Below are 22,713 nucleotides of genomic sequence, written 5' to 3' on the forward strand. Positions count from 1 at the left end.
GTTCAAGGGATTATATAAAAATGATACAAATTCAGTTTCAAAGTCAAATATTGATAAGCTCACCTTGTTAACAGGACTCATAAAAAGATATTTTGGTATCTTTGGTGCAATGTTCAGTGTATTAGGGATTGTTTTTAATGCAGGTATAATGAATGATGTGCTACCAATGAGTCCTATTATTTTATTTACATCACTCATTCTATTGCTGTTGTTCAGTCTCTCAGTCGTGTTTGACTCTTTGTGACCCCATGGACTGCAGCACGCCAGGGTTCCCTGTTCTTCACCATCTCCCAGAGCTTGCTCAAACTCATGTCCATTGAGTCGGTAATGCCGTCCAACCATCTCGCCCTCTGTTGTTCCCTTCTTCTCCTGCCTTTAATCTTTCCCAGCATCTGGGTCTTTTCTAATGAGTTGGTTCTTTGTATCAGGTAGCCAAAATATTGGAGCTTCGGCATCAGTCAGTCCTTCCAATGAATAGTCAGGGTTGATTTCCTCTAGGATTGACTGTTTGATCTCCTTGCAGTCCAAGAGACTCTCAAAAGTTTTCTCCAACACCACCATTCAAAAGCATCAATTCTTTGGTGCTCAGCCTTCTTTATGGTCTAACTCTCACATCCATACATGACTATTGGAAAAAAACATAGCTTTGACTAGACAGATCTTTATTGGCAAAGTAACGTCTCTGCTTTTTAATATGCTGTCTAGGTTGGCCATATCTCTTCTTCCAAGGAGAAAGCATTTTAATTTCATGGCTGCAGTCACCATCTGCAGTGATTTTGGAGACGAAGAAAATAAAGTCTGTCACTGTTTCCATTATTTCCCCATTTATTTGCCAAAATGATGGGACCACATGACATGATCTTACTTTTCTGAATGTTGAGTTTTAAGCCAACTTTCTCACTTGTCCTCTTTCACTTTCATCAAAAGGCTCTTTATTTCCTCTTCACTTTCTGCCATAAGTGTGGTGTCATCTGCATATCTGAGGTTATTGATATTTCTCCTGGCAATCTTGATTCCAGCTTGTGCTTCATCCAGTCCAGCATTTTGCATGATGTATTCTGAATATAAGTTAAATGAGCAGGGTGAAAAAATACAGCCTTCACATACTCCTTTCCCAATTTGGAACCAGTCCATTGTTCCATGTCCAGTTCTAACTCTTCTTGACCTGCATACAGGTTTCTCAGGCAGGTCAGGTGGTCTGGTATTCCCATCTCTTGAATAATTTTCCACAGTTTATTGTGATCCACACAGTCAAAGGCTTTAGTGTGCTCAATGAAGCAGAACTAGATGTTTTTCTGGAACTTTCTTGCTTTTTCTATGATCCAACGAATGTTGGCAATTTTATATCTGGTTCCTCTGCCTTTTCTAAATCCAGCTTGAACATCTGGGAGTTCTTGGTTCACGTACTGTTGAAGCCTAGCTTGGACAATTTTGAGCATTACTTTGCTAGCATGTGAAATGAGTGCAATTGGGCAGTAGTTTGAACATTCTTTGGCACTGCCTTTCTTTGAGATTGGAGTGAAAACTGACCTTTTCCAATCTTGTGGCTACTGCTGATTTTTTCCAAATTTGTTGGCATATTGAATGCAGAACTTTCACAGCATCGTCTTTCAGGATTTGAAATAGCTCAGCTGGAATTCCATCACCTCCACTAGCTTTGTTGTAGTGATGTTTCCTAAGGCCCACTTGACTTTGCACTCCAGGATGTCTGGATCTAGGTGAGTGATCACACCATTGTGGTTATCTGGGTCATTAAGATCTGTTTTCTATAGTTCTTGTGTGTATTCTTGCCACCTCTTCTTAATATCTTCTGCTTCTGTTAGGTCCCTACCATTTCTGTCCTTTATTGAGCCCATCTTTGCTTGAAATGTTTCCTTGGTATCTCTAATTATCTTGAAAAGATCTCTAGTCTTTCCCATTCTATTGTTTTCCTCTGTTTCTTTGCATTGATCACTGAGGAAGGCTTTCTTATCTCTCCTTGCTATTCTTTGAAACTCTGCATTCAAATGGGTATATCTTTTCTTTTCTCCTTTGTCTCTCACTTCTCTTCTTTTCTCAGCTATTTATAAGGCCTCCTCAGACAACCATTTTGCCTTTCTGCTTTTCTTTTTCTTGGGGATGGTTTTGATCACGGCCTCCTGTGCAGTGTTATGAACCTCCATCCATAGTTCTTCAGGCACTCTATCAGATCTAATCCCTTGAATCTATTTGTCATTTTCACTGTATAACTGTAAGGGATTTAATTTTGGTCGTATCTGAATGACCTAGTAGTTTTCCCTACTTTCTTCAATTAAGTCTCAATTTTGCAATAAGGAGTTCATGATCTGAGCCACAGTCAGCTCCCAGTCTTGTTTTTGCTGACTGTATAGGACTTCTCCATCTTAAGCTGCAAAGAAAAAAATGTCTGATTTTGGTATTGACCATACTGTGATGTCCATGTGTAGAATTGGTCTCATGTTGTTGGAAGAGGGTGTTTATGACTAGTGCATTCTCTTGACAAAACTCTGTTAGCCTTTGTACTGCTTCATTTTGTACTCCAGGGCCAAACTTGCCTGTTACTCCAGGTATCTCTTGACTTCCCACTTTTGCCTTCTAGTCCCCTATGATGAAAAGGACATCTTTTTTTTTTTCTTTTTTTTTTGGTGTTAGTTCTAGTAGTTCTTATAGGTCCTCATAGAAATGTTCAATTTCAGCTTATTCTGCTTTAGTGGTTGGGGCATAGACTTAGATTACTGTGATACTGAATGGTTTGCCTTGGAAATGGACAGAGATCATTCTGTCATTTTTGAGATTGCACCCAAATACTGCAGTACTCTGTAGGAAGCGCAAAAAGAGCAGCACTGGATAAAAAAATTAGCATTTCCTAAATGAAGTAACGACTGAAGCAATTTATAGATACAGCAAAAGAAGACTTGTTATGTGAGGAATATAAGATTTGGGTATGAATTAACTTCCTAATCATTTCAGCTTTTACTTTCATTAGAGTACTATCATAGCCCTCATATGATACAGTACTAAGGATACCTCAAAAAGTGAGAACTTGGATGTCCAAACATGAAAGACAAATACAAGTCTGAAAAATAGTGCCCTTGGAGAAATTAGAACTACAAAGAGATGTTTTCCAAAGTTAAAATTTCTGTGGTGAAATAAGCACCTCATTCTCATGAAAATGATAACTTCTTAGAATGGATACCAAAAAAATAGCAACTGGATACAGCTGGATTGCTGCCTGGTTTTTAGTGCAAGAGTTCTAATGTTTTTCAACTGAGAGACCAGTTGTCTTTAAGTTTTACAGAGAAAGACCCTTCAGCTCCGGTGGATCCCTCACCCATTTATCTATTTTTGCATTCTTTGTAGGCTTCTCAGGTGGCACGTGTGGTAAAGAACCTGCCTTCCAATTCAGGAGATGTAAAAGATGTGAGCTTGATCCCTGAGTTGGGAAGATTCGCTGGAGAATGGCATGGCAACCCACTCCGGTATTCTGACCTGAGCATCCCATGGACAGAGGAGCCTGGCAGATTACAGTCCATAGTGCCACAAAGAGTCGAATACGACTGAAGCAACTTGGCACACACACACATGTGCTTCCCAGGTGGTTCTAGTGGTAAAGAACCCGTCTGCCAATGCAGGAGATGTAAAAGATGTGGGTTCAATCTCTGAGTTGGGAAGGTCCCTTTGAGGAGGGCATGGCAACCCACTCCAATATTCTTGCCTGGAGAATCCCATGGACAGAGGAGCCTGGTGGGCTACGGTCCATGGGGTCACAAAGAGTTGGACACCACTGAAGTGTCTTAGCACACATGCATGCACATTCTCTGTGTAGCTCTGTTCTGTAACTGAATATACAGAAGGGAGAGTGTGAATATACAATAGGGAGAGTCATATAACTCCCCTAGGAAAGGGGGCGTGAGAAAAGATAAAAGGGAAGACAAGGAGAAAGCCACCTGACAAGTAGATCATCAGTCAGGGCCCTGCTCCCTGGGATTTCACAGCGCATGTTAGCACAGGACCAGATTAGCTAAGTGGATAATTTAGGTATCAAAGGGACATAATTCAAGAGGATGAAGTGGTTAAAGTCAAATTTTAAAAATGAGACATTTGTTTGCTATTATTTTCTAATATATTAGAAAATATTCAAAGGTAAAGAATTTTATTTATTTATTTTGCTGATACCCATTATGAGGTTCTTTCATGACCTGGATTGCTAGTCTGATAAAACTTTAGTGACAGAGACAGTGTCAGCATTTTTAGTTTGTTTATTAAACAGTGTCAGTTAAGTAGATCTGGAAAAAGAGAGCTGCAGAGCAGTTACTAGCGATTTGATCCAACATTCAAATATCAGTTCTTACAGTAAGAAATAAAATTCTAAACTGTAATTATTAACCAAAGTATACATTATAAGAATGTCATTACATAATGAAAAAGTGCCTCATCTTTCCTGCAAAAAAAGTCATAAAAACAAACTGAATAAAGCACAGTCTTAAAAAATATTCACTAGTATGCTAGCATGTCATTTAACATAATTTATTTTAAATTTTAGAGTGGTTAGCCTGAATATAGGAATGTTAAAACGTTTGTAAGAAACTCAATAGGAAAGATGAAACTCATGAAGCTATACAAACATATTGCAGCCTCCTTCACCATGCCTGTCACATAATGGTTTCCTTGTAAAGATTTGTTGACACATTGCTTGGCTTGAAGATGTAATAGTACAGCATAAAATTTTTATAAGGTGCTTTCTAAATACCTTTCATTTATCTTCCAAATGTAACTTTCACTATATCCTGGGACTGATTTTGCCCTTTATTGTGTTATGACTAATAGACACAAACTTGAGTTATTAGCTTTGCTTTGCTTTCTATATTTCCTTTTAAATCTTTATGAGGAATAGCACAGGAACTGTAATGTTTACATTTCCCATCCTCTCAGTTCATCTTATGTTAAAAGAGGATTGAAGAAGTTTCATGAAGTGTGCCTTAGCTCAGAGCCAGAACTGGTATTCAGAATTTTGCTGGGGATGAGAGACAGGTCAAAGCTAGGGGAAACAAATGAGAAAGGAGGAAATCAGGAGATCCATATGAAGAAAGCTCTGGCTCTGGAGACAGAAAGTGTGGGTTGGGGTCCTCGTTCTACCGCTTAAGCTAAATGAGTCTCAGGTTCTTCATTCCTGAAGAGGGGCTGCTAGTGAGTTCGTGATGGTTAGAGACAATATGTTTCGGTTCTGGACTATAGTAGGAGCACAAAAAGGTTATTCTTCCTAAAGATCTTTGATGTAAAAATATAATAATAGATATCATCCAGGAAATACTTTCTTTGGGCTTCCCTGGTAGCTCATTTGGTAAAGCATCCACCTGCAATACAGGAGACCTGGGTTTGATCCCTGGGTTGGGATGATCCCCTGGAGAAGGGAAAGGCTACCCACTCCAATATTCTGGCCTGGAGAATTCAATAGACAGAGGAGCCTGGTGGGCTATACAGTCTATGGGGTTGTAAAGAATCGGACACAACTGAACGACTTTCACTTTTCACTTTCAGAAAATATTGAAATGCTGAGTAGGTCGAAGTCTAAACACCTCTTCCGAAGCCCCTGCATGGGTGCTAAGTTGCTTCGGTTGTATCCCACTCTGTGTGACCCTATGGACTGCAGTCTGCCAGGCTCCTTTGTCCATAGGATTCTCCAGGCAAGAATACTGGAGTGGGTTGCCATTTCCTCCTCCAGGAGATCTTCCCGACCCAGGGATCAAACCCTCGTCTCCTATGTCTCCTGTATTGGTTCTTTACCACTAGTGCCACCTGGGAAGCCCCTCCGCAAGTCCATCCATGAGCAAATCGCAGTGGTTCTGAGGAAAGCTGAGAACTGTTGAAGTCTTGGGCTCCAAGGCTATCATGGAGAGCTATTCTCCCACAGGTTCTAGGAAACTGGCCAGGGAACTGTTGCCCTCTGCGTCCCCTGACTGAGGCCCAGATTCAAACGGAATGGTTCTCTGTGACCTGTAACACTAACACCTACCTGATGATTCTTATCAAGTTTAGCAAGTCACTGTCTCCTTCTGGCTCCTGAGTTGGGCGCAGTTCAACCCCCCTGGACACTGTAATCTTCATTTCTGTGTGGGGGTGGGGAGCTCTGAGTACAAAAGGGAAAGGCAGACTCCTATCCCTCTAGCACGCTTACTCTTCCCGCCCCGCCATTGCTAGCTTCCTCCAGCTCGGCACACCCCTCCTCTGCTGATTCGTCAGACTTTCTGAGTCTGACAAAGGGGCTCATGAAAGATTCTCGTTGCTGATACCCTAAATCCCACCTCTGACTATCCTCTTCCTCTCTACAACTGGAACTTTTATTTGAAACATGGAAAATAGGTTAGGACCCTTACTAATGGGGGAAAAGCCCACATTCCACTTTCAGCAGGTATATGTGATGCTTGTTTCGCATCAGTTCAGTTCAGAATATCTGTCAAAATTGTTTGGTGGTGAAGCTGGAGCTCACTCATAGGGAGCGTGCTCTGGAGTCTCTGTTCTCATTTTCATACTACACCACTTTCCTCTAACTAGGGTGGGTTAGAGGGGATGAGGGGTGAGGAGGGGGGGATAAAAAGTGGGCTAAAGTTGAATAGAGTCTTAACAGCCTAACCAAGGAATTCTAATCTTACCATGTAGCAGTCTGAAGTCAGAGAGATGAAACAAAGTAATATTTGAGGAAAATTAATCTGATGGCAGAACCCAGGATTTAATAGAAAAAGGAAGATATTAAAAGCCTGAGAGAAGGTCTAGGAGGGTATTACATTAATCTCAGTGTGACAAGATGAAAATGCAACCTGGGAGGTAATATTGGAAATTAAAAGGAACCAATGGATATGAGCTGGGAAGCTTTGACTGATTAGAGTGGAAAGTAAAAATAATAATTCTAAGACTAGATAATAAAGAGAACTACTTAAAGAAAAAGAAATAAACAACAGCAAAAAAAAAAAATTGGTAACTAAGAAGTTCTGGTTAAGAAATTATTTAATCTGAACCTAAATTTTGTATTCCTCAATTTAAACTTCTTGTGTTATCTTCAGCATAAACGTTGCTGTTTAAATCCCCATTAATGGTTTCCACTTTAAGCTAAATGATCCTGATATTACTGTTTTTCTCATTCCCTCATTTCCCCATTAAGTATCCATGTAGGCTTATTATTAGACAGAATTAACATGCTGTACTCTCTGCCACCTCTCTGTCAGGAGAAGCACAAGAAAGGATTCTGGAGATAAAAATGATTGTTCTCCTTAACTGAACTCTTATTATGTACCTACTTCTATGCTGAACCTCTTATATATATAATCCATTTAATGCCCACAACAATATTATGAGATAGCCACTATATTTTACAAGAGAGAAGGCTTAGGCTTAGAGGAGTATAGCAATGTCCTCAAGGTCAAAAGAGCCAAAAATGACAAATCAGTAGTATATCCCCTCGCTCCTCCAGAGCCCATACTGTCCTATTAGCCACTATTGATACTGAAATATGATAACTGATTCTAAATTCATTTGGAAAGGATTCTTCTCACTGAAAGGAAAAAAATCAGGAAAAGTCTGACAGTCTTTTTTATATAATGATCTATTTATTGCATTCAAAAGATTAAGATCATGGCATCTAGTCCCATCACTTCATGGCAAATAGATGGGGAAAAAATGGAAACAGTGACAGACTTTATTTTCTTGGGCTCAAAAATCACTGTAGATGTGACTACAGCCACAAAATTAAAAGACACTTGATCCTTGAAAGGAAAGCTATGACAAACCTAGACAGCAAATTAAGCAGAGACATCACTTTGCTGACAAAGGTCCACCTAGTCAAACCTACGGTTTTTCCAGTAGTTGTGTACAGATGTGAGCGTTGGACCATAAAAAGGCTGAGTGCTGAATAATTGACGCTTTTGAACTGTGGTGTTGGCGAAGACTCTTGGAGAGTCCCTTGGACAGCAAGGAGATCCGACCAGTCAATCCTAAGGGAAATCAGTCCTGAATGTTCGTTGGAAGGACTGATGCTGAAGCTGAAACACCAATACTTTGGCCACCTAATGCAAAGACCTGACTCACTAGAAGAGACCCTGATGCTGGGAAAAATTGAGACCAGGAGGAGAAGGGGGCAACAGGATGAGATGGTTGGATGGTATCACCGACTCAATGGATGTGGGTTTGAGCAAACTCAAGAGATAGTTAAGGACAGGGGAACCTGGCATGCAGCAGTCCATGAGGTTGCAAAGAGTTGGGCATGACTTAGCAACTGAACAACAACAATTTATTGCTAGTTTACCTGTCAAATAAGGATGTTGGTGTGATTTTGTTTCAGATGTGAGGAAGACTATTAACACACATTAATGCTCTAGAATGCAGATATATTTCCTATGAAAGAAAATTTGATATGATTTAGAAAATCTTGAATCTCTCCAATAATTCACTTTTTTAGTCCAGATGTAAACATAGTTTCAAGGTATAAGCTCACGAACAGAATGTCAGGGTATGACCTACCCCATGAAGAGGTCTGACTTCTATAGTCAGATTCCTATATGCTCAAAAGGAAGTTTAAAAAGGGCCATGAAAATCAGAAATCAGAGTGTATAGAGGTCCGTAATTTAAGGACATTATCTCCAAAGTATGGGGATTGCTTACGTTGATGATTTTCCTATTATCATTAATCAACTCTTCATTTGAAAAACCTACACAAGAGAATTGTTGGAAGAGTAGGTATTCACATTTAATTTCTTCTAAAACATCTTCTCTAGTTTCAAACACATTTTTCAAATCTGGCATTCAAATTTCCTACTACTTTGCAATAACCGTAACAACAGGCTTATGAAGATCCTAAGTGGCACTTATTCAGTGGAGTAATTGGAAGCTGCAATGGTTATGCAAATAAATGTCCCTCTGAGGGAAGAATGAGAGATTTGCCTTGAAATTGCAGCTGTGAAAAGCTGCTGCTAAATGGAGAAGAAGAGACCAGAAGACAGAGAATGGGAATTAAGGTAGAAATAACTAACAAAGATATCTGTAATAAGTAAGCTGTAATGCAATGGTGCTCATGGTGGATAGTCAAGTCTTTATGTATGTAGTAAGTACCAATCTCAAGCTGTAAAATAAAGTGAAGATGAAGTGTATTTTTGTTTTTCCATATAGTGCCTTTTAGTTTCCTTTATTATGAACTCTTTAATTTCATTTGTTCTGACCAAGAAAGACCATGGTCCTGCTGCTGCTGCTGCTGCTAAGTCGCTCCTATGCCTTGGCAAAAAAAGCATTTCAGATGCCATGTCTTGAAATCCTCACATTCACTGAGCCATCAGTTTTTCACTTCCTACCTCATTAATGATTATGAACATTTTTTATGTTTATGTTTTGATATTTGTTAACACTCTCTTACAAGTGATTTTCAAATAAGCAAAAACACCTTCAAGGAAAAGTTTGATTCATTTGCAAGGCAGAGTCTGTGGATTTCCTTTTGCTGGTCCTCTTTGCACTTTCAGTGGAACAAACAGTGCAATTTTTATCCTTTCCATTTTTAGAGCTGCAGATGTAAAAGTAATTAATGGCTAAAGAAACTCTAGCACATCCTGCAGAAGGCCATTCTGCATTCAGCACAAACTGTGGAACCAGGGCCTCTGCATGCTAGTAGCCCTCGAGAGCGTATCCTGGTGAATGCCGAAGGACTCCTATCTTAACCTTGGAATCTGCAAAGCACCCCAATTTATTTTGGCCACTGATACCCAAGGAAAAACTCATATCAACAGGTGTTTTCATTGCAGTTTCAGTTGATGATTTTGCTGCATGTAAAAATATTTTTTAATCTCTGAAAGTAGATAGTGATGACCTCAGACTTTCTTTGCATTATTAGCTAAGAAATGAGGATAGTCACACATTTTATAAAAGGATATGCATTTCCTTCCCCGTGATTATTTTTCTTCTCCTTTTTTGTCTCCACTTTTTTCTTTTTGTCTCTCTACCTTCCTTCCAAATGCACTTGTGCCAAACATGCCTGCGGTTAAGTCATTTCAGACATAATGAGGAAACGGATCATGTGTGCCACCTGCATAGTCAATGGACCTGAGGTGGGATTGCAATCAGATGAGCTGGCTTCCTGGCCTGGCAAGGCTCTTACTACCTGTGACTTTGAGTAAATTGCTTCACCCTCTAGATTCTCAATTTTCTGATTCCTAAAAAAAGATTAACAATACCTGCCTGGTTTTCTTCTCAGTGTCCTTGATAAATAATGAATGTGAAAGTGCTTTATAAACTGCGTCTTTACAAACACAGGGAATAATGGTGTTGTTTTGGGGGGCTGTGTCATGAGGCATGTGCATGTGGGATCTTAGTTCCCTGAAATGAAAGTAAAACTTGCTCATTTGTGTCCGACTCTTTGCCACCCCATGGACTATATGGTCCATGGAATTCTCTAGGCCAGAATACTAGAGTGGGTAGCCTTTCCCTTCTCCAGAGGACTTACCCAACCCAGGGATCAAACCCAGGTCTCCCGCATTGCAAGCAGATTCTTTACCAGCTGACCCACCAGGGAAGCCCTTAGTTCCCTGACTAGGAATCAAAACACGTGTCCCTTGCAGTAGAAACGGGGAGTCTTAACAACTGTATTTTGACAGAACAAGACTCTCCACAAACTGGTGAGAGAGGGGTGTCAGTCTGGGATTCCTTTCTTCCATCTCATTGACTCATCTAATAACACTGAGGCAAGAATCGCCTGCTAAGCAGGAGACACAGGTTTGATCCCTGTGTCGAGAAGAACCCCTGGAGAAGGAAATGGCAACCCACTCCAGTATTCTTGCCAGGAAATTCCCATGGATAGAAGAGCCTGATCAGCTGTAGTCCATGAGGTCGCAAAAAGTCAGTCAGGACTTAGCGACTAACAAAAGACTTTATGCCCCATTTTCCCTGGTGATAGGAGAGCTCACATTTACCAAGTACAGAGGAGGAAGATGAGCTTCTGAACTCCTTATTTCTGCCCCTGAGCTAAGACAAGCTGCATCTCCAGAAGAGGGGGTTACCGATCTAAGAACCTTCTGCCTCAGCTTTGCTGCTACTCCTCTGAAATGCTCAGCGAAGCGATGTGAAGTTGTTAGGACTGTCGCTCCACCCTTGGGAGAATGCCCAGGGGATGTGGACTGCCCCCAGGCAGCCCACAGGAAGCTGGACCAGAAAGTGCAGAGTCACTGGGCACCCGAACGCCAGCACGCAGACCTCTTCTCCACTAGGCACATTTGCAGTGGGCTCTCTTGCAAATGTCCAACTGCTCGACATTTGAGAAAGATGGGGATATGTTTTGTTCATCTTTAATTCACCGTTGTAAGAAGATAAGCTGACATTTACCCAATGAGAATTGGATAAAATTGGAAGAATTATGACTAAACTATAGACCCAGGGCCTAAAATTATTCTGACCGTGGCCAAATAAAAACATTAAAAACTGAAAATAGCATTGAAGCTATTTGCAAAGATCCATTTGAAAGGCTTATTTTTCCCCTCTCTTACTCAGATTTGACTGTGAAGTATTGAAGAGCCCTTTTAAAATGCATCTGCTAAACTGTAAGTAACAATATTCTCTTCACAAAAGTGTCTTTATCGATATCTACTATATTGATAGTAGCTCAGCTGGTAAAGAATACACCTACAATGCAGGAGACCCTGATTCAATTCCTGGGTCAGGAAGGTCCCCTGGAGAAGGGATAGGTTACCCATTCCAGTATTCATGGGCTTCCCTAGTGGCTCAGTCGGTAAAGAATCTGCCTACAATGCAGGAGACCTGGATTCAGTCCCTGGATTGGGAAGATTCCCTGGAGGAGGGCAAGGCAACTCACTCTATTATTCTTGCCTGGAGAATCCCCAAGGACAGAAGAGCCTGGCAGGCTACAGTCCATGAGGTCACAAAGAGTCAGACACGACTGAGCAACGAAGCACATATTAAAAGTTAAACTTGAGAAGTTTTAAAAATATTTATTTACTCAAAATTAACAAAAATAAGCACACTACTTGTTACCATCAGAGCACTGATACCATCATATGTCTTATAGCTACTGAAAATCTCAACTGTACATTCATGAGGAAATGAAAGTGAGAAAGGCAAATGATTTATTTGTATTTGCTTTCTGATAACTGCTTTGAGTACTTACATGTTGGTTTTCCTAAAAAAAAAAAAAAATCAAAAACGAATAAGGAACTACAATGTATTATTTTGTTTTTAAAGAAACAAAATAATTTTTACAAATTCTATTGAAGTATAGTTGATTTGTAATATTATATTAGTTTTAAGTGTACAACATAGTGATACAATGTTTTTATAGATTATACTCCACTTAAAGTTACTACAAAATAATGGCTATATTTCCCTGTGGTGTACAATATAGCCTTGTTATTCATATATTTTATAAATTGTTACTGTTGTTCAGTCATTCAGTCCCATCGGACTCTTTGAGACTCTATGAACTGCAACATGCCAAACTTCCCTATGCTTCATCATCTCCCAGAGTTTGCTCAGACTCATGTCCACTGTGTGATGATGCCATCCAAACATCTCATCCTCTGTCACCAGTACTGTGTATTTCTTAATCTCATACCCCTTTCTTGTCCCTTCTTCCCTCTCTCCACTGGTAACCACTAGTTTGTTCTCAATATCTGTCTGTTTCTGTTTTGACACATACATTCATTTTACTTTTAGATTCCACACATAGGTGATAACCTAGAGTATTTTTTTTCTAACTTATTTTACCAAGCGTAGTATACTCTAGGTTCATCCACATTGTTGCAAATGGCAGAAGTTCACTCTTTTTTATGACTGAGTAATAATTATATATATATATTGTATATCACATCTTCTTTATCCATTTATCTGTCAATGAACATCTAGGTTGCTTCCATCTCTCGGTTATTGTAAATATTACTGCAGTGAACACTAGGGTGCGTGTATCTCTTTGAACTGTTTTCATTTTCTTTGGAAATATACTCAGTGGTGGAATTGCTGGTATGGTAGTTTTATTCTTAGTGTTTTGAGGGACCTCCACCCTGTTTTCCACAGTGGCTGCACGAATTTACATTTGTGCCAGTAGAGTACTGAGGTTCCCTTCTATCCATCCTCACCAACATTTCTTATTTGTAGACTTTTTTATGATAGACAGCCATTTTAACAGGTATGAGGTGATATCTCATTGTGGTTTTGATTTGCATTACTCTGATGATGAGCAACATTGAACATCTTTTCATGTGTTTGTTGGCCTTCTGTTTGTCTTCTCTAGAATAATGTCTACCCAGATATTCTGCCCATTTCTAAACTGGATTGTTTGGAGTGTTTTTATATTGACTATGTGAGATGTTTAAGGGCTTCCCAGGTGGCACTAGTGGTAAAGAACCCACTTGCCAATATAGGTAGATGTAAGATACGTGGGTTCAATCCCTAGGTTGGGAATATCCCCTGGAGTAGGAAATGGCAACCCACTCCAGTATTCTTGCCTGGAGAATCCCATGGATGGAGGAGCCTGGTGGGCAGCTGTCCCTAGGGTTGCAAAGAGTCAGACATGACCGAAGTGCCTTAGCGTGCATGAGATGTTTATGTATTTTGTTCTTTCTTTTTTATTTTTAAAATTATGTAAATATGATAACACATTTACAGGAGACTTGGACAATACAAAACAAAGTTGCCTATAGTTCCACTATATATCGCAATCTTTTTTTTAAGTAGATAAATTAAGATTTTTATTTGAAGTTTCAAAAATTAATGGAATGAATGAACAGAAAAGTAGAAGGATGTGATAAACCTGAAAAGCACCATGAACCAATTCAGCATAACTAAGATTTATAAAATTTCATACAACAGCAGGACACAACTTCTTCTATTCAAGTTCCCATAGACTGTAAACTAGGAGACACTGGAGCATATCCAGTGACATAAATAAGGTGTAAAATTTTCATGGTCTACATGTATTGAAATCATACAGAGTCTATTCTCTTATCACTGTGGAATTATGTTAGAAATCAATATCAAAAGATATTTGAAAATAACCCACATATTTTCAAGTACAATGTGACATTTACTAAGAAAATCTTTGCCTTAGTCATTGAAAGCCTCAATAAACTGAAAAGACTGAAAAAAACACAGAGGGTGATTGCAGAGAAGAAAGCATGTAAGTGAGAAATTAATATCAAAATGAGAAATTAATATGAAAGATACTTTAAAAATCCCATGTATTTGGAAATTAAATGTTCACTTTTAAATGATGGGTGTATCTAAGGAGCCATAGCAAGGAAATTTAGAAAATATTTGTAACAGAATAAAAATGAAGAGAATTTTTCAGAATTTGTTGCATGCAGCTGAAGCTGCTGAGTGCAACTAAATACAGTATGGAATCTTGAATAAGGTATGAAAAGAGATGTTTATGTATTTTGAATATTGACCCCTTATTAGTCAACATCATTTGCAAATATTTTCTCCCATTCAGTATGTTGTCTTCTCATTTTGTTAATGATTCATTTTGCTGTGCAAAAGCTTTTAACTTTACTAGATCCTATTTGTTTATTTTTGCCTTTTTTTTTTTTGCCTTGGTAGACATATCCCCCAAAATATTGCTATGATGTATGTCAAAGAGTGTTCCACTTTTGAAACACCTTTGGTTTCTTCTGGGAGATTTATGGTATCTGGTCTTACATTTAGGTTTTTAGTCCATTTTGAGCTTATTTTTGTATATGCTGTGAGAAAATGTTCTAATTTCATTCATTCACATGTTGCTGTCCAGTTTCCCCAGCAGAACTTACTGAAGAAAGTGTCTTTTCTCCATTGTATATATTTTTTTCTTTTTTTGTCATAGATTAATTGACTGTAGGTTCATGGGTTTGTTTCTGGGCTTTCTCCTGTTCCATTGATCTATAGTTTGTTTTTGTGCCAATGTAATACTGTTTTGATTACTGTAGCTTTGTAGTATAGTCTGAAGTCAGGGAGCATGATACCTCTACCTTTGTTCTTTTTTCTCAAGAAAGAAATAGAATAATTTTTAAACTTAGTTTCATTGATCTTAAAAAGTATTTTGCATTGTTAAGAGTGTTGGCAATGAGTCTGAAGCTCTATTCTGCCACAAACTGACTGAGTGATGTTGGACACACTATTTAAGCTTCCCAGACACAGTGTTCTTATTTGTCAAATGAAAATGGTAAAAATATATCTACCTGTTGGGGTTTGTGGTAATGAAAAAATGACTCTCTCTCTCTCTCTCTCTATATATATATATGTATGTATGTATGTATATTCATTACCATTCTCCAGACAGACAGAAAGAGAGAGAGGGAGAATATATATTTTACTTTAAAGAACTGGCTCATGTGATTATAGAGGCTGTCAAGTCCCTGCAGGGTGGACCATATGGCTAGATATTCAGGGAAAAATCAATGTCACAAAACTGTCCAAAAATGATCAGACTGCAGACCCAAGAAAGAATCAGTGTTACAGGTCCAAAGGCCATCTGCTGACTGATTTCCCTTTTGCTCAGGGGAGGTCAGTCTTTTGTTATAATTAGGACTTCAACTGGTTGGATGAGACCCACTCACGCTGATGGAGGGAAATCTGCTCAAAGTCCACAAATTTAAGCATTAATCTCATTCTAACAACCCCTCGCAGAAATATCCAGAATGTCTGACGACATATATAGGCACTGTGGCCCAGCCAAGTTGACACATAAAATTAACTATTAAAATATACAAGGAACTCGAACCATTTCTAGTATATGCAAGCTTTCAATAAATGTTAATTATTATATATTGTTAGTATTAGATTGAATACTATATTGATTGAACAAGGGTTGGGAGGAGTCCCTGGGTTGGGAAGAGTCCCTGGAGGAGGGCATGGCAATCCACTCCAGTATTCTTGCCTAGAGAATCCCATGGACAGAGGAGCCTGATGGGCTACAGTCCATAGGGTCACAAAGAGCCAGACACAACTGAAGTGACTTAGCACGCATGCAGTATAGGTCAACTTAGTTTTTCATACATAAATTAGTTCTTATTTTTGTGTCAGCTTACAAGAGCATTCAGACAAATCAATGTAAAAAATAAACGTAGCTCAAAAGTAGATCTTAATATATATAGTGATATGATGTGATTAAAAATCACAAATGATTATGGAAGTTGAGTCAATTATTTAGTAGATGGCATTAATAAAAGTTGTTTAATTATTTGTCTAAAAATCACTTTACATCATCACTTTACCCCAAATTCAAAATTAATTCCAATAGGATTTAAGAATGAAATGCTAAAAAAGTTACACAAAAATTCAAGAGATAATCTATAGATTTATTTATGAAGTGAAGTGAAAGTTGCTCAGTTGTGTCCGACTCTTTGTGACCCCATGGACTGTATAGTCCATGGAATTCTCCAGGCCAGAATACTGGAGTGGGTAGCCTTTCCCTTCTCCAGGGGATCTTCCTGACCCAGGGATAAAACCCAGGTCTCCTGCATTGCAGGTGGATTCTTTAGCAGCTGAGCCATAAGAGAAGTCCATATTTATTTATAAAAGTCTTGGGCTGCCATCTGTGGGGTCGCACAGAGTCAGACACAACTGAAGCGACTTAGCAGCAGCAACAGCAGCATGGTTTTTCCTGTGGTCATGTATGGATGTGAGAGTTGGACTGTGAAGAAGGCTGAGCACCGAAGAATTGATGCTTTTGAACTGTGGTGTTGGAGAAGACTCTTGAGAGTCCCTTGGACTGCAAGGAGATCCAACCAGTCCATTCTGAAGGAGATCAGCCCTGGGATTTCTTTGGAAGGAATGATGCTAAAGCTGAAACTCCAGTACTTTGGCCACCTCATGCGAAGAGGTGACTCATTGGAAAAGACTCTGATGCTGGGAGGGATTGGGGGCAGGAGGAGAAGGGGACGACAGAGGATGAGATGGCTGGATGGCATCACTGACTTGATGGACGTGAGTCTGAGTGAACTCCCGGAGTTGGTGATGGACAGGGAGGCCTGGCGTACTGCAATTCATGGGGTTGCAAAGAGTCGGACACGACTGAGTGACTGATCTGATCTGATAGATAAATGGGCTTCCCTAGTGGCTCAGTTGGTAAAGAATCCGTCTGCAACATAGGAGAACCAGGTTCGATTCCTGGGTCAGGAAGATCCTCTGGAGAAGGAAATAGCAACCCACTCCAGTACTCTTGACTGGAGAATTCCACGGACAGAGGAGTCATGGAATCCCAAAAAGTAGGACATAAATAAAAACTAAATAAATACATATTTAGTTTATCTCTGGGTAGGAAGGAATTTCTTAGCTTAGAAATTATTGGAAAAGTTACAAAACATCAATATATTGATTACATTAAAATTACTATTGTTAAAATAGCGAATTCCCCACAAATATGAATATAACAAACAACATATGTACAACACAGTGAGCTTTTACAAATTGCTAAGAGCACTCTAAGACCCCAGTAGAAAACATGCCAAAAGTATCACATGGATCTCTCAGCTTCCTTTCATTCCAGAAGGATGAAAGCACTACACGTTATTTATTATACTGAAAATGTATGTAGCATTCACACAAATGTGAAGTTAAAGAAAAAAATTACAGTCAGCTTGGATCTCCCAATCACCTGAACTTCAATAGAGGGTTGATTTCACAGACAGTTATGAAAATTGTTCAGTTGGAGAAGAAAACCTCTTTGTTTACCCTGCATTTGTACCTTATAAAAATCAAACTTGATTAGATGGTTCAGTAACACTGGCTGGATGAAAGAAATTGATTTATAGGTGTGCATTTTGGAGAACATTTGTAACATTGATAAATAAAAAGGGGATGTTTTCCTAGACTTTGTATTGTTCTAACTCACATGAAATAAGTGGTTTAATTTAATTCTCTTTCCCCCTGCTTTTGGTGAGATTTTATAGTCCCATCAGCTGTGGTTCTTTTGAGGACAGTGATCCCATGACTGATGATGACTTACTGTCTATGCCGTGCCTCTCACAAGTTCAACACACACCCCTATGTCTCAACACCACATATAAGAACAATTGTCTTGGAGGGATTCATTGGTAGTTTTTCAAAGGTATTTGAAGAGAAAGCCAAATTCTTGTTGCTCCCTTCCCCTACCATTTCCAGAAGTGTCATCACACAGGTTGACTCTTACCTCTGGTTGCCCCAGACCAGGATAAAAGGTCTGGCTTGACTCATGGAGACTGGCTTTGGCTACTCGGTGAAAGAGCCAAGCTCTAATCCTGATGATTTCATAAGAGCCTTCTGTGTGGTCTCGTGGAAGGAATACTCAGCCAGGAGTCGGGAAATCGGAGATCTGCTCCGGGTTCAGTTTTGAGGGCAAGTAGCTGGGCCAGCTTTGCTGGACTCTAGTGGGGCTTGTGGGCCTCCTGCCTTCCCATTTCAGTGCTCCTTAAAAAAGCAAAGCCTTTGAATTCACACATCACTTGGCTTCAATCTCTATCACTCATGAAATGCAATGATTAGATTTAACTCTCTGTATCTCACTCTTCTCATTTATAAAGTGGAGAAACTAACTACATCATGTGACTTAAGTCAAAACCAAATGAATTAATATACATAGGATTGTACCATATAGATAGAGCATTATGCTTGGCATACAACAATCTCAGTAAGTGAACTCCACTGCTTTTCCTCTTAGAGCTGATCTCACCATCTTGTTTCCTAACAAACCCACTTTTGATTAATTTTCAGAGAAGAAAAGATCATATGAGCTTCTATATTATCGACTAATATGGAAGGAACTGTTCCTTCTCAAATATATTGGCATTTTAATAAGAAAACATTAGAAATTATAGCTACAGGATCATATTGAAGCATCAAGGAGAAGCCAATAGGGACTGTGTCTGAAGATATAGGAGAAATTACCTAGAAATTCTTTGCATTAGAGCATTTTTGATTCAGTCTTTTGAGCTAAACCTTCTAAACATTAAGTGGTCAATATTTTGAAATAGGTAGGACATCAAGATCATTATCAGATACACCTCAGTGTGGCATAGCTTTTCAGATCCCTTTTCAGAAGGGAAATTTTAATCTATGTGTGTTGAGTAAGTAGGATGCAGTTCATACAACCTTAGATATTTGATAGGTTAGGGACAACAGGAAGATGGGAAATATGAAAAATAACTTGCACGTAACTACACTTGAACCCAGAATTGTAAGAACATGATAAAGTTACTGGCATAAATGATTTTGCATGAAATGATTTAAAATATTAATGCATAGTGTTTTTATTTATCTTTATAAATTATTAAAAATAATTATGAAATTTTCTTCTCAAAAACACATTTCAAAGAATCATAATAATCGTTACACTTCTCCACTTAACCACAGATGCCCACAGAAAGTCACACATTTCCTTCCTGTTGAACTATGGCTCTACAAATCATTGTATTTTCCTAGGATTTTACTGTTTAAAGTTTCATTGCAGTATTTGTGGTAAACTCTATTGTGTATGGTATTACAGGACAACAACGATGCATAGTGCCTAAAAGCTATAATGACCAGCTATTCTGTGGTCAGTAAAAGGAAATTATATAACATTAGTTGCCAATGTGCTCTTAGGGGAAAAGTCTTCACATTGCTCCAGCCCACCCCCTGCCCCTGTCACTTGCCACTAATAGCAGGTTTTACAAATAGGTTGAGGGTAAGTGGACCCTGGAGTACTATCCTCTGTGCCCCAGAACCATGCCCAACCCTTCCGCTTGGTTATTTCAAATCAGTGGTGGGAAAGTTTTGGTGTATTTAACTTCCACACAACGTTACTCTGTCTTTTCTATCACTGTGCGAGTCTAGTTTCGATCTAGGCACTATCATTATTATTGTATTCACATAAGACATTTTTAAAAAGAATAATTTGACCCAAGATACAGGTCATCTTGAACTTTCCCATCATGTTCGTTCTGCTGGTGATGATTTTTGTTTGTTTTTCACTTTTTGAAGCATTTACTATTTAAATTTATAGCTTCCCAGGTGGCTCCAGTGGTAAAAAAAAAAAAAAAAAAAATCTGCTTGCCAATGCAGGAAACGCAAGAGACATGGGTTTGATCTCTGGTTCGGAAAGATCCCCTGGAGTAGGAAATGGTAACCTGCTCTGGCATTCTTGCCTGGAAAATTCCATGGGCAGAGCCTGAAGGGCTACAGTCCATGGGGGTCACAAACAGTCAGACTGAGTTTGAGCATGCACATACACACTAATTTAAATTAAGAGGAGTGAGAGCAATGGTTACTATTTCCATGTCCCTTTGAGATTTACCCTTCACATACTCTTCTCTTTCATAAGGAATTGGCTTTTCAATAAAATCTTTGCCACTCTCCATTGTAGAAGGAACCACTTCTCCAGGAAGACAAGGCCCAGCCCTCATCAGCCAGCGCTGGCCACGTGCTCACCCTGACCCCATGTCTGGCTTGTGATGCCCATGATTATGGTTCTTGCTGGCAATTCAGTGCTCAAGTCTCAGAAAGCAGAAAAGGAATTTTGAATTACAGGGGAAAATGATGCTTAAAAAGGCAACAGTTTACTGATGTCTATTTTTTTTCTCTCTCTAAGGTATTTTCATACAGTTTATCCTTCAATTCAATCAAGTATAATTGGTCACATTTCTTAAGGAAATTTATTTCATTCCATAGTAAGTCTTGGTGAAATAATCCAAGAAGACTATAGGAAAAAAATATTATATATCCACAACTCTCTTTAAAGAACATGTGACAGAATAGATACTGAGGATGTTAATTTTAAAAACTCTTTTTAAACATAGGGAAGAATATTTTTTGCTCAGTTAAAATGTACTGAGTATATTATGCTATACCTTTAGTTCATATTAATCAGTCATTTATGTCCATTTTTATGTCCTCCTCCATGCAGTGAATCTCTTTACACATTTGACTCAGTGCTTGAAAGGATATAGATATCTTTAAAAGAAAGTTAATATGATTAAATAATTACCTCCATTATTTTTATCATGACTTGATTTTTTGAAAACTGCTAATAATTTCTTTGATTATAGAATGCTAAGTGTAATTATTGGACCAATATTTCCAGTGATAAAAACTTTAACACAGAAATTCATTTACATTCCTCAAAATTAATGCTTTATTATCTTCCTTCTCCTCAGATGTTGTTTTATCAGTAGTGATGCATTTCCTTGTATGTTTCTTACCCTACCAGGTTTGAACCAATCAGATTCACGTGCCTGAGATGAACCCCTGCTCCCTGGCAGCACAGAAATCATTCAGGAATGCAGACTTATAAGTAAGCAATTAAAGCGGGCTCTGAGCTCTGTAAGGCATGTAGCATTCATACCAGGCAACAGGTGATTTATTTTCCATCACTTCTTCCCTTTGTCCCAACTATCCTCTCTCAAAATAGATAATGTTTTATTCTATTATATATATATATATATATATATATATATATTACCTTATCCTTCCTAGACAGTTTATGGAAATAGGCAGGGAATAAACACTAACTAAAAAAGAAGTCATGATTACTTATTATATTAATAATTCATCACTAATTGTGTGATTTTGTCATATAATTCCTATTGGGGCTCCTGATGACTTTGGATCTTGTGTTTTTCATGTTCTTTTTCCTTTTAGATTTCAAGTGGACTATTTTCTCTATTGTCTTTTTTCTGAGATTGTTGAAGTATTTCTCAAAGGCACATCAAAGCTACTTGTGTGCTTGCCCAAAATGTTTCTAGTCCCTGCTTCTCACCCACTGCCAGCAGAATCAGATTCTCTGGAAGAGGAACCTGAAAATATGCATTTCCAACAAGTACCTATCTCCTCCCCAGGTGGTTCTTATGTACGTGCAAGATACAAAACCACTGAGGAAAATAGACCTGCTAATATCACCTGCACCACAGTTATCCTTCCAGTTATATCCTTTTTCTGCATTTTCTCCTTATTTGTGTATCAATTTCTCCATTTTCAAGGGGATTTGTGAGCCACTGCAAAACAGTGTTGCTTGGTCCTGCCCACCAAGTCTACATCCAAGCTTACAATGATCAATACCAGCAATCATCTAACAGAAAGATCCAGACCCAATCTTAGTCATTGAACACAATCCTAGAGACAGCCTCTGCTTTCAATACAGAAGATCTGGGTTTGATCCGTGGGTCAGGAAATCCCCTGGAGAAGGGAATGGAAACCCACTCCAGTATTCTTACCTGGAGAATTCCATGGACAGAGGAGCCTGGTGGGCTACATTCCATAGGGTCGTAAAGGTCGGACATGACTAAGCGACTAACACTTTCACTTTAGAGACAGCCTCAGGATTCCATGGCTAGCATCACACAATTGAGTAGATCACCACTTAGTATCACAAAAGTGAAATTGTGCTGTGAGACTGACTTGAACACACCTGAACTAAGAAAAACAAATGAACAACGAAATTTCATACTTGCTGAGTCTTTTCATACCTATTTCCAAAACTCCAGATCCTGCAGGTTCTGTCCTATGCCACCTTCCCACTGAAGCTCTCTCACACCAGCTTTCTTCTCATATTATTTATATGTGGGAATCACTTAGAACTGGATTTCTCACATGTGACTGTCATCTATAAATTTTAGTTTTTACAATTATTAATATTTTTCAAAACTACACTGAAGTAACATGTTGGTTTGATTGATTTCTCAACAGGCTGGTCCCACTTCCTGAAGCATTCTGGATTAACAACAGCTATTCGCAGTCATCACAGTTTTAGGA

This window comes from Bubalus kerabau, chromosome 9, assembly GCF_029407905.1.
Source record: "Bubalus kerabau isolate K-KA32 ecotype Philippines breed swamp buffalo chromosome 9, PCC_UOA_SB_1v2, whole genome shotgun sequence".
Classification (NCBI taxonomy): Eukaryota; Metazoa; Chordata; class Mammalia; order Artiodactyla; family Bovidae; genus Bubalus; species Bubalus kerabau.